Here is a 14,417-nt window from a genome sequence, read left to right as displayed (position 1 = left end):
GGATTCGGTCTTATTTTTTATTTATTTTTTTATTTCACCTTTATTTAACCAGGTAGGCTAGTTGAGAACAAGTTCTCATTTGCAACTGCGACCTGGCCAAGATAAAGCATAGCAGTGTGAACAGACAACACAGAGTTACACATGGAGTAAACAATAAACAAGTCAATAACATGGTAGAAAAAAGAGAATCTATATACAATGTGTGCAAAAGGCATGAGGTAGGCAATAAATCGAATAATTACAATTTAGCAGATTAACACTGGAGTGATAAATCATCAGATGATCATGTGCAAGAAGAGATACTGGTGTGCAAAAGAGCAGAAAAGTAAATAAATAAAAGCAGTATGGGGGGTGAGGTAGGTAAATTGGGTGGGTAGTTTACAGATGGACTATGTACAGCTGCAGCGATCGGTTAGCTGCTCGGATAGCAGATTTTTAAAGTTGTTGAGGGAGATAAAAGTCTCCAACTTCAGAGATTTTTGCAATTCGTTCCAGTCGCAGGCAGCAGAGAACTGGAAGGAAAGGCGTCCAAATGAGGTTTTAGCTTTAGGGATGATCAGTGAGATACACCTGCTGGAGCGCGTGCTGCGGGTGGGTGTAGCCATCGTGACCAGTGAACTGAGATAAGGCGGCACTTTACCTAGCATAGCCTTGTAGATGACCTGGAGCCAGTGGGTCTGACGACGAACATGTAGCGAGGGCCAGCCGACTAGGGCATACAGGTCGCAGTGGTGGGTCGTATAAGGTGCTTTAGTAACAAAACGAATGGCACTGTGATAAACTGCATCCAGTTTGCTGAGTAGAGTGTTGGAAGCTATTTTGTAGATGACATCGCCGAAGTCGAGGATCGGTAGGATAGTCAGTTTTACTAGGGTAAGTTTGGCGGCGTGAGTGAAGGAGGCTTTGTTGCGGAATAGAAAGCCGATTCTTGATTTGATTTTGGATTGGAGATGTTTGATATGAGTCTGGAAGGAGAGTTTGCAGTCTAGCCAGACACCTAGGTACTTATAGATGTCCACATATTCTAGGTCGGAACCGTCCAGGGTGGTGATGCTAGTCGGGCGTGCGGGTGCAGGCAGCGAACGGTTGAAAAGCATGCATTTGGTTTTACTAGCGTTTAAGAGCAGTTGGAGGCCACGGAAGGAGTGTTGTATGGCGTTGAAGCTCGTTTGGAGGTTAGATAGCACAGTGTCCAAGGAAGGGCCGGAAGTATATAGAATGGTGTCGTCTGCGTAGAGGTGGATCAGGGAATCGCCCGCAGCAAGAGCAACATCATTGATGTATACAGAGAAAAGAGTCGGCCCGAGAATTGAACCCTGTGGTACCCCCATAGAGACTGCCAGAGGACAGGACAACATGCCCTCCGATTTGACACACTGAACTCTGTCTGCAAAGTAGTTGGTGAACCAGGCAAGGCAGTCATTAGAAAAACCGAGGCTACTGAGTCTGCCGATAAGAATATGGTGATTGACAGAGTCGAAAGCCTTGGCCAGGTCGATGAAGACGGCTGCACAGTAATGTCTTTTATCGATGGCGGTTATGATATCGTTTAGTACCTTGAGCGTGGCTGAGGTGCACCCGTGACCGGCTCGGAAACCGGATTGCACAGCGGAGAAGGTACGGTGGGATTCGAGATGGTCAGTGATCTGTTTGTTGACTTGGCTTTCGAAGACCTTAGATAGGCAGGGCAGGATGGATATAGGTCTGTAACAGTTTGGGTCCAGGGTGTCTCCCCCTTTGAAGAGGGGGATGACCGCGGCAGCTTTCCAATCCTTGGGGATCTCAGATGATACGAAGGAGAGGTTGAACAGGCTGGTAATAGGGGGTGCGACAATGGCGGCGGACAGTTTCAGAAATAGGGGGTCCAGATTGTCAAGCCCAGCTGATTTGTATGGGTCCAGGTTTTCCAGCTCTTTCAGAACATCTGCTATCTGGATTTGGGTAAAGGAGAAGCTGGGGAGGCTTGGGCGAGTAGCAGCGGGGGGGGGCGGGGCTGTTGGCCAAGGTTGGAGTCGCCAGGAGGAAGGCATGGCCAGCCATTGAGAAATGCTTGTTGAAGTCTTCGATTATCACGGATTTATCGGTGGTGACCGTGTTACCTAGCCTCAGTGCAGTGGGCAGCTGGGAGGAGGTGCTCTTGTTCTCCATGGACTTTACAGTATCCCAGAACTTTTGGGAGTTAGAGCTACAGGATGCGAATTTCTGCTTGAAAAAGCTGGCCTTTGCTTTCCTGACTGACTGCGTGTATTGGTTCCTGACTTCCCTGAACAGTTGCATATCGCGGGGGCTCTTCGATGCTATTGCAGTTCGCCACAGGATGTTTTTGTGCTGGTCGAGGGCAGTCAGGTCTGGAGTGAACCAAGGGCTATATCTGTTCTTGGTTCTGCATTTTTTGAACGGAGCATGCTTGTCTAATATGGTGAGGAAGTAACATTTAAAGAATGACCAGGCATCCTCAACTGACGGGATGAGGTCAATATCCTTCCAGGGTACCCGGGCCAGGTCGATTAGAAAGGCCTACTCGCAGAAGTGTTTTAGGGAGCGTTTGACAGTGATGAGGGGTGGTCGTTTGACCGCGGACCCGTGGCGGATACAGGCAATGAGGCAGTGATCGCTGAGATCTTGATTGAAGACAGCAGAGGTGTATTTGGAGGGCAGGTTGGTCAGGATAATGTCTATTAGGGTGCCCATGTTTACGGATTTAGGGTTGTACCTGGTGGGTTCCTTGATGATTTGTGTGAGATTGAGGGCATCAAGCTTGGATTGTAGGACTGCCGGGGTGTTAAGCATATCCCAGTTTAGGTCACCTAACAGAACAAACTCTGAAGCTAGATGGGGAGCGATCAATTCACAGATGGTGTCCAGGGCACAGCTGGGAGCTGAGGGGGGTCGGTAGCAGGCGGCAACAGTGAGAGACTTATTTCTGGAGAGATTAATTTTTAAAATTAGAACTGTTTGGGCATAGACCTGGAAAGTATGACAGAACTTTGCAGGCTATCTCTGCAGTAGATTGCAACTCCTCCCCCTTTGGCAGTTCTATCTTGACGGAAAGTGTTATAGTTGGGTATGGAAATCTCAGAATTTTTGGTGGCCTTCCTGAGCCAGGATTCGGACACGGCAAGGACATCAGGATTGGCAGAGTGTGCTAAAGCGGTGAGTAAGGCAAACTTAGGGAGGAGGCTTCTGATGTTGACATGCATGAGGCCAAGGCTTTTTCGATCACAGAAGTCAACAAATGAGGGTGACTGGGGACATGCAGGGCCTGGGTTTACCTCCACATCACCCGAGGAACAGAGGAGTAGTAGGATGAGGGTGCGGCTAAAGGCTATCAAAACTGGTCGCCTAGAGCGTTGGGGACAAAGAATAAAAGGAGCAGATTTATGGGCGTGGTAGAATAGATTCTGGGCATAATGTGCAGACAGGGGTATGGAGGGGCGCGGGTACAGCGGAGGCAAGCCCAGGCACTGGGTGATGATAAGAGAGGTTGTATCTCTGGACATGCTGGTCTCAATGGGTGAGGTCACCGCATGTGTGGGGGGTGGGACAAAGGGGGTATCAGAGGTACGGAGAGTGGAACTACAGGGTCCATTGCAAACCAAAACAATGATAATGAAAACTAGCCTGAACAACAGTATGCAAGGCATATTGATATTTGAGAGAGACATACAATAAGGCATAAAGTGATTGCAGGTCTTGATTGGGAGAGCTAGCTAAAACAACAGGTAAGATAACAGCAGCAATAACAGGGTGCTAGTCTAACACAGCAACAACAGGTAAAAATGGCGACGACTAGGCAGAGAGGGTCGGATTAACTACACACAGATCCTGAGTTAAAGCACAGAGCCGACAGATAAAACACAAATAAACAGAATGGAGTACCGTGAATTAATGGACAGTCAAGCATGCATCAGCTATGTAGCCAAGTGATCATAGTGTCCAGGGGGCAGCCGTAGATAGAGCAGGGAGGCCTCCACTAAGCTAGCACGCGGCGTTTAAAGTTAGTAGCCCAGGGGGTGGTCTGCTCAGACGGAGGGGGTCTGCTCAGACGTGGTCGTGTCGACAGAGAATCCAGAGAATCCAAGCCGAATGGCGAAAGAGAGGTTGTGAATTGTAGAATTGTGTTTGCTAACTGGTGCTAGCTTCGTGGCAGTGGCGCTAACTGCGCTAGCTGCAAGCTAGCTGTGAGGATCAGAAGTAGTGGCTCAGGGATTACGGCAGGAATCCGGCGTTGTTGTCGAGAGACAGTCCGATGCTGGTAAATTGGTGAGTAATATCCAGGCTAATAACAGGGCTGGTGTCTGTGCAGAAGGTAAAAGCTACTAGCAGCGGCAAAAAAAATGGCTAAATTAGCTTGTAGCTGATTTAGACCAGTTGTGATGGATTGGCAGGGCTCTGTGTCGGCAAAAAAAGGTCCAGTCCAATTGGCAAAGAGGTATTGTAGCCCAAGAATTCGCTGGTAGACCTCTTCGGCTAGCCGGCAGATGGGCCTAGCTCGAGGCTAGCTCAAGGCTAACTGGTGCTTGCTTCGGGACAGAGGTGTTAGCCAGTAGTAGCCACTCGGTTGCAGCTAGCTAGCTGTGATAATACGGTGTAATTGTCCAGAGCTTGCGTCAGGAATCCGGTGATGTGGTAGAGAAAAAGCAGTCCTATATGCTCTGGGTTGATATCGCGCTTGCAGATTGGCAGGTATTGGCCCGGTATTGAAGCTGGCTGTGTCCGAGTTAAGGGCGAAGACCGCAGCAGTGGCTAACTGACTACTAGCTAGAAGCTAGTTATCTGGCTAGCTTCTGATTGGGGTTACGGTTCTAAAGTATAAAAAAAATAGCAGGTCCGTACCACATTGGGTGAGGCGGAATGTAGGAATGTATATTCAGTTCCTAGATGGAAAGTGAAATTAAAATATATACGAAATGTATACGAAAAATACGAATACTATTTACACGGGACAGACAGGACAAAGACACATCCGACTGCTACGCCATCTTGGATTTTATGTAGCAACATTGTAATTTCTGTGTTTTACATTGGATAAAAGTAGAGACTCAGAGCTATAAAATTGCATATCATACACTGCATCTAAGGAAACAATGGGAAAGTAATTCTGCTTTGAAAGTTGATCAACTTGTAAACTCTTTGAAAATTTTGGTACAACATTTGGAGAGCCCTCTTTGTCTACACCCATTCAGCATTGTTCACACCCAGCTCTTTAAGGGTTGATCCGTTAAAAGTAACTTGCCAGCTACTTCCAGACATCGAAGAGAGAGAGAACAGCTCACTGAACATTACTCGCCCTAGCAGAGCTGGTTAGGCTGTTATGTTATCCAGAGCGTTGGTGACTGCAACTGTGCTGTCAGATTGTCCATTCATAAATTCAGAGCGTTTGGCGTTGATCGCACACTGGACGCTCTGGCCAATAAGTAGGGTTGTTCCTAAAGCTCTGACCTCACAACGACAGTCATGCACCCAAGCTAACTGGCTAACATTTGTTAGCTACTTCCAGACACAATGAGAGAACAACCCACTCTGACCATTTTACTCCCCCTAGCAGAGCTGGTTAGGAAGTTTATGTTATCCAGAGCGTTGGTGACTGTACCTGTGCTGCTGGCAACAATTGAATTACGCTTTGTTGCCAACATTTACTGACACATATTCAACGGGTGTTGAGCGTTCAAAAATGTTTCAGTTATTCTGCGCTCTGGCACACTAAATGTATCTAGATAGCTAGCTAGGTAAACAATGAATCTCAACGCATGACGTAATGTTAATTAGCAAGCCAGCCTGCTAACGTTAGCTAGCTAGCTAATAGTAAACTTTAACTTGAAATTAAAATACTTTGTCAAAATTATTTTGTTAAGTCTTTTGTTAAGACATTTAGCTAGCTAAACAATGGACCATAATCACAACTCATGATGTTACTAACCTGCATGAATCTGCAGGTAGTTAACCAACCAGATTTTATAGCTATAACTAGTCAAGCAAATGTGTCTGAGATACGAAGAATAAGGTCATACACATAACATTAGCTAGCGACCCAGCCAGCTAACATAAGCTAGCTAACAGTACACTTGAAATGAAACCACTTTGTCAAAATTTGAAACGTGTAATATCTGAAAATTTTGCTAGCTATACTATCTTACCAGTATACATCCTGTCTGATGCCATGCATGGTTGCCCTTAGTTTGACAATGTAATCCAGACTGTTGTCTCCTTAGCTATCATACTCGAATTCCACTGATTTCAAAACTCAGTCCTCCAGAAAGTGAAGAGCATACACATAACGTTAGCTAGCGAGCCAGCCAGCTAACGTTAGCCAGCTAACAGTACACTTTAACTTGACATTAGGTTTATGCAGTTTTACTACACAATACATTAAAAAAAGTGTTTGACATGATTACCTAGACATACTGACCAGCTTCAATAGACAGACGATTGCTATATGGCAGACCAATCCAAACTCATCTTTCGGCATGTTCAGCCCACTCATATCAGCCAATCAAGACTAGTGGGAAGTTTGCTATCTTTTTCTGTGGCTAAACCAACTAGGCTAATAATTTAACAATTTTATTAGTATTTACAGATGGCATACAAGTTTGATATTAAGGCACATGAAAGTTCACATGTTCGAGAAGGCATTTCTGTCAAAAAAACGCATTTTGATAAAAAAAACATTTTTTACATTCAAACGGCTCTTCTGTGAAGTCGTGACTTGCGACAAATGCCTAGTTTCCTGAATCAGGTCACAAATGTCCTTTTATGCCACAGAGAAAGCTTTTGTTAATAGATTTTCGATATACCCATCACTCACATGAGTGTAGATCCACAAACACACAGTTGTTCATCTTTGGAGACTTGGAGCCTGGAAAAGCCTGCTACATTCTATAGCTAGAGGACTCCTGATATCTCCAGGAGTGATACATGTACGTATACATTTTTGCCTTAATCTGTTGTCTAGTACTGTCTTTTTGCTAGCTAGGGCCATCTACTTTAAGTGCTGTCTGTCTTCCCATTAGCCTACTTGGTGTGGGAACTGCTGACAGCTCTTAACTTGCAGATGACTGTTGACACATCAACCAGGATTAAGGGGCAGGGCAATTTGTGACTGTTGTTTTGATAGTCAGTGGCTGTTTTGGAGCAATTAGTACCGAGAGGTGTGCTTCTCACCTCTGCAAGGCAATTAGCAGTTAGTATTAACACTAAAGCCCTACTATTTCTCGTTGCAAAATGAGAAGAAAAACTAAGATTGTTCTGCAGAGTTTCTCGAGGAGGGGAAAGAAAGGAAGGCTCAACACCACTCTCACTTGAGTATCTTACTTTATTTTTAGATCTCATTTAGCTATTTTGTAGCTTTGGCAACTATGTGTGCATTTTTTTATACCTGCTCACTCCTCCCTGTAGGCGTTACAGATGCTCCTCACCCCTAGGCTGCAAACATTCTAATTTAGTGTACTCTGCGGCACACAATTCATGTGGAATTCCTGGTCTCTGGCAGTGTTTGGAACTGCCGATCTGCCCTGACGGAGACATGGATCACCCAAGAGATCACTGCTACTCCAGCTGCTCTCTCTTCATCTGACTATATTTTCGCTCAAAGTCCGATAGCATCTGGTTGTCCCAGTGGTGGCACAGGGATACTAATTTCTCCTAAGTGGAGATTTTATTTTTTCTCCTTCACTCACCTGTCCATCTCTGTAATGAACACGATGGGAGACAGAGCTGGTTTCAAGCACAGGGCGCAGCAGGTGTTTCTTTGTAAAGGACCACAGGAGGAGGCAGGTAGCTGGGTCCAGGGGCAGGCAGAAGGTCATACACAGGGGGTCCAAAAAGGCAACAGTACAGGCAGGGAAATGGCTAGTAATGCCATCTGGAAGATCAGGCAATAGGTTGATAACAGGGAATAGGCAAAAGGTGTCGTTAGTGAGGCAGGCAAAAACTACCATACATGGGAGGATAAAAAAAAAAAGAACAGAGCTCTGAATAGACGTGTAACAAAACAAACAATACCTCACAATGATGGGGTGCAAAGAACTGAACCAAATAGTGTGTGAAAACGATATACAGGTGTGTGATCAGAATTCAGGTGATTGGGATCTGGAGAGTGAGCTGTGTTCAGGGGATATATGTGTTTGAGAGTGTGAGTTGGAAGCAGAAGTTATAATCTCCTCAATTGATTTCCATGCTGTCACTGTCACTTGTCTGCTCAACCTTAACATTGTTGTCATCTATCCCCGGTCTAATTTAAAAACATTGAGTATTCAGAAAATATGCCCCAAAACATGCATGCGCCAATTTTCACACGACAATTGGCATTTATAAAACTGAACTTAACATGAGAATGTTCTTATCCTCCTGCAAACTTAAGTCTACGTGTACGCACAATTTCTAGTGGTTGAAGTATTGCATTGCAAGAAGGCAAAAGTAGTCTAGTAGCCTTGTGCTGGATAGGCTACCATTCATCCCATCTCTTATTTAATTGGACCCACTTCACAGTAGTAAATAGATCATCTACCAGTTTTTAAAGTATTTTGCACTATGCGAAGCGCAGTTTAACAGTAGAATAGATGGTTCACCTTTTCCATTGACGTTTGTAGGTTACGTCTGAATACTGTAATGTACAATTTCCCAAGTAGCCTAGACAATATTTCATTTTTAAACATAATACATATATAATAACCATTGCACCTTTTCTGTCCATGATGAGTTCATATTCCCGAAGTAGCAACACAACAAATTACCATGTGCATCGGTCATTTAATTGGGCCTAGTATAATTAAAGTTGCATCCAAAAGGGAGCGCAGTTTATAACACACAGTATAATTTAACTTGAGAACAGACGGTTGATCTTTTGCATTAAAGTGTGTAGATTACCACTCCAAGTAGGCTTACTGTAGTTTTCATTTTAGACAATGTTTCAGATTTCTCTGGCAGTGCAGCATATTTACACCTTAATCACACGTCATTGCACTTTGGTACACCAGAAGTACATTCATTTCAATAGAATGGTGCGTTTGCCCTGCAGCATTGAGTTGCAGAGGCAATTGCAATGCATTCTGTGTGGATTTATCGAACGTATGCATAGACAGCTTGACAGAAATGGTAGCATAAAAAAAGCACAGATAAAACATGAAAAGCCATACATGCACATGAGTAAAATCATTGAGGATAAAACACAATAAATCTGAGACTCTCTCTTTCCCTTCCTCTTTAGGCCTTTCCCAGTCCCATCCCACTCACAAGGCTTTATTAGAGGCTGTTAGCCTACTAATCTCACTGCAACCTCCCCAGGCCTCTGATCACTACTTTGTTTCCTTTTCTGTCTCCCCCTCCCTCAATCCTAGTCACTCAGCCTCTACACAGATGGTCCTACACAGTCACAATATTTGCAGTCTCTCACACTACTCTCCTATCCTATCATCTTTCTCTTCTGCTAAATCCTTTCCCCTCCTATCTACTGATTTTGCCTATTCGACCCTGCTCTCCTCCCTTTCTGCACTGTCCCCTTTCCTCCCTCCCTCCTCCCTCTCTGTGGATGACTTTGTCAACCACTTTGAAAAGAAGGTTGACGACATCTGCTCTTCATTCACTCAGCCTATTGAGTCCACTGGTCCCACTTTCACAGAACTAGCATATGCCTTGACCTCTTTCTCTTCAGATGAAATCCTGCGACTGGTGAGGTCTGGCCACCCGACAACCTTCCCATCCCGTCCTCCTCTCTCCAGACCATCTCTGGAGACCTTCTCACTTCGCTCATCAACTCGTCCCCCAAAATGGCTAAAGTCGCTATCCTCTTCAACACTCTGAATCCTGGACAACACCGTGTCATTCTATAGAAACATCAAAGCAGTAACTTTCTCCTGCAGGTTCATGCTTTACAACATCCGTAGTGTACGATCCTACCTCACACAGGGAAGGGCACAGGTCCTAATCCAGGAACTTGTCAACAGGGCCTCATTGCCAAAATCCCGAAGTATCCCTTTAAGATGAATGCACTAACTGTAAGTCTCTCTGGATAATAGCGTCCTCTAAATGACTACGTGAAAATTAAAACATAACCTTTGTCAAACAAATTCAAGTGGTACAGAGTGAGATCTATGAGCTGCTTAGACTACTGGCACGTACGTACTTTTCTTGGTGAAAATAATTCAAATAAATAATAAAACAGAACACAGACTGGTGCATATCTACAACATAAACATGTTTGGTTTCATGCATGGTTAAACTGGATTTGTTGCTGCTGTGAAATTCCTATCTTTGCTGCTGTTGAATAATGAGACTAGAGGCTGTCTGTCTCAGTCCAAAATGGCACCCTATTCTCTATAATAGTACACTACTTTTGACCAGAGCCAATAGGTAATAGGGTGCCATTTGTGACTCACCCTGAGGTTCTATCTTTACATCTTCAATATAACACATTTTACCTTGCAAAATCAACAAAGCAAACCACTGTTGGCAGAGATGCATTGTGAAACAGGGACGCCAATCAATCGCTGCAATGCTTTGCTTGTAGCTTGTGAGGATCAGCATTTTTTCTTTCGGTGATTTAATTCACAGGGGTGAATTCACAGGATGCACAGTAAACACTTGCTTTTTGGTTCTTCCTTTTACCATTGGAAGAAACTCTGTAGAAAGTGGGCATCAAAAGGCAGAGAAGACCTCTCCAGATGCCTGTTTAGAAGATTAGACTGTGAAGCATCTGACCTTAGCCTCTTTGGAAACAGAGATCACACATCCTGTAATATCGCTGCATATTGGGAATGAAAGCCCCGCTACACTTGAAACAGAGACGTAGGGGACTTGTATTGTTTCAAGGCAGAGGTTAATTGTCGTCTGTGTGCTGTGTGTTTTCTCATGGGGGCTGTAAATGTAACCATACCCATTGGAAGATATGAGAAGGATTTTCCTCAAACTTAAAATTAACTAGGGAGCTCTGCAGAGTTGCCATAAAGGAGATTTAACATTGATGTGTATGTTCTACTACTTACAAGGATAGAAAGGTGAAAGCCCTTTTGAGTGAAATAAGTCAAATTGTTTATATTATTCCTCATTAGGTCCTGATTTAATTTGCCCAGGTTCTTGTAGATAAACTATAGTTAAATTACTTCTGAGGTCTCTTATAAGATCAGTTTGTCCTAAATTGTGGAATTCACGTAACATACTGGTTTGATCTGTAGCTGGTAGTGGTGATGATGTTTTGGTTGTCGGGAAAGTGATTTCCAAGGACATCAATTTCCTGGGACCACTCCCAAGAGAATCAATATGTCAGATTGTGTGGAGTCGTGATTGATTTGGTAGACTGCCATCCAGGCAGAAATCTCAGCAGGTCGTTCAGTGAGCCGTGAAGATTATGTCAGCATCCACCCTTAAAAAAATATCAGTCATCATTCAAGGTCAAATTTCTTGCATGACTTTCAAGACTGTGTCATTTTATGATAAAATAAGAGCATTTGAGACAATAGCCACACAGAGAAAATGAAGAACCTGGAGCACACTCAAAGTACAATCGTTTATCATAAAAACAATGTGTAGGAGGATTGCATGTGCTGTGAGAATGAAATAAGGAGGAAGGGAGATGGTGAGGGAAGAGACATGAAAGGAAAGTGGGTGAAAGAGAAGAAGGGAGTGAGAGTGGAGAGGGAGAGAGACGAAGAGGACAAAGTAAGGAGGAAGAGGAGGAAAGTTTGTTAGAAGCTTAGTCTGAGTGCTGTAATGAGACGACTGACTGCCCACACACAATGAGAGAACGAAAGAGTGAGAAAGAGAGACGGGGGAGAGAGAGAGGGTGCTGCCACACCAGCTCGTTACCGCTGTGCTGATGCCCGAGTCGTGCTCGTCTTGTCATCTCCGAAAACTAATTGGCACCTCCAGAAGGGAAACACAGTCTACCTACACACACACACACACACACACACACACACACACACACACACACACACACACACACACACACACACACACACACACACACACACACACACACACACACACACACACACACACACACACACACACACACACACACACACACACACACACACACACACAGACAGCTACTCCCCACTCATGAAATAGATTTTGAGATTCCTATGAAGAATTTCTTATTGAGTGACTCAAGTCATAGTCATCTTTTTAATGCAATTAATGAATGGGTTTCCATCAATGAACCTTGTCATCGTACTATCACTAGTGATGGTTCATGGTTGTATCGTTAACTTCTTTGGGGTAGGGGGCAGTATTTTCACGTCCGGATGAAAAGCATGCCCAGAGTAAACGGCCTACTACAAAGCCATAAAAGCTAGAATATGCATAGTATTAGTAGATTTGGATAGAAAATACTCTGATGTTTCTAAAACTGGTTGAATGATGTCTGTGAGTATAACAGAACTCATATGGCAGGCAAAAACCTGAGAAAAAATCCAATCAGGAAGTGGGAAATCTGAGGTTGGTCGATTTTCAACTCAGCTTCTATTGAAGATACAGTGGGATATTGGTAATGTTGCACTTCCTAAGGCTTCCACTAGATGTCAACAGTCTTTAGAACCTTGTCTGATGCTTCTACTGTGAAGTGGGGCCGAATGAGAGGGGATTGAGTAAGGTCTACCATGACCTGAACATTCGCTGACCATGCACGTTCATGTGAGAGCGAGCTCCATCGCACTTCTGAAGACAAAGGAATTCTCCGGTTGGAACATTATTGAAGAATTATGTTAAAAACATCCTAAAGATTGATTCAATACTTCGTTTGTCATGTTTTTACGGACTGTAATATAACTTTTTTAACTTTTCGTCCGTACTTTCCGCTGGACTTGCCCGCGCATCGTGAGTTTGGAAAGTGTACTGAACGCTAGAACAACAAGGAGGAATTTGGACATAAATTATAGAACAAAACAAACATTTATTGTGGAAATGGGATTCCTGGGAGTGCATTCTGATGAAGATCATCAAAGGTAAGTGAATGTTTATAATGTTATTTCTGACTTTGGTTGACTGCACACTATGGCGGATATATTTGTGTCTTGATTGGGCTCTGAGCGCCGACCTCAGATTATTGCATGGTTTGCTTTTTCCGTAAAGCTTTTTTGAAATCTGACACAGCGGTTGCATTAAGGAGAAGTGCATCTAAACCTCCTTGCATAACACTTGTATTTTCATCAACATTTATAATGAGTATTTCTGTAAATTGATGTGGCTCTCTGCAAAATCACCGGATGTTTTGGAACTTCTGAACGTAACGCGCCAATGTAAACTCAAATTTTTGGATATAAATATGAACTTTACCGAACAAACCATACATGTATTGTGTAACATGAAGTCCTATGAGTGTCATCTGATGAAGATCATCAAAGGTTAGTGATTCATTTTATCTATATTTCAGCTTTTTGTGAATCCTCTATTTGGCTGGAAACATGGCTGTGTTATTCTGTGAATAGGCACTCACCTAACGTAATCGTTTGGTTTGCTTTCGTCGTAAAGCCTTTTTGAAATCAGACACTGTGGTTGGATTTAGAACAAGTGTATCTTTAAAATGGTGTAAAATACATTATCTGCTTGCATGTACCTCCCCTATATCATGGTGTTTTGGTACTTCCCTTATGCACTATGCGTTTCAGCTAACTTTTACTATACCTCAGGTCAGTATAGTCTACCAGTCTAACTGTCTATCTTGCCCTCTATCCACCATTTTTTGTGACAATAGTGGAAGGTGGATCGTTTGTCCAGATCTGCAATAGGCTAACTAGCAATCATATCACACATAAAAGCATTCAAAGCTGCACCAATTTTCAACATGAATCCACAAGAACAAATAGGAATAGTGGAATGTTCCAGGTGCATCATTGCGCATGAAAGAACAGTGAAGACATGAGATATGCAGCTCAAAAAGATATCTCTTGTTTAAGTACAATACAGACTAACCTACAACACCGCAATGCAATGAATAATTGCATTACTGTTTTACTGAGTAAAAGGGATACTCTACGCTGGAGAGAAAATGGGGTCCCGCTTGAAATTATGTGCAGCCTATAAAGCCTTCATAAACACTACATAAATGTGTTACAAATCATATATAACAGTATGTCATGCTTTATAAAGAGTTCATAAATGTGACATAAATGTGTGACATAACCACCAATGTCAAATATGACATAAACCTCTGCTTTATAAAGGTTGGCATAAGAACCACTTAATAAAGGCCTTATGCATATTAAATGGAGGTTTCACAAAGCATTTTCAACCCTGCTATGTATGTGTAGAGCATTGCAACCCAAGGATAGTGGGTTCGATTCCAGGGTCCATCCATACGTAAAAATGTATTCACACATGACTGCAAGTTGCTTTGGATAAAAGTGTCTGCTAAATTTGAGGATGGCCCAACTTCTTCCCACTTTCATATTTTTTGCCTACTTCTGTTTTCTTCCCAAGTT

Source organism: Salvelinus alpinus, chromosome 20 (assembly GCF_045679555.1).
Source record: "Salvelinus alpinus chromosome 20, SLU_Salpinus.1, whole genome shotgun sequence".
In the NCBI taxonomy this organism is placed as follows: Eukaryota; Metazoa; Chordata; class Actinopteri; order Salmoniformes; family Salmonidae; genus Salvelinus; species Salvelinus alpinus.
This window is presented reverse-complemented; position numbering follows the sequence as displayed.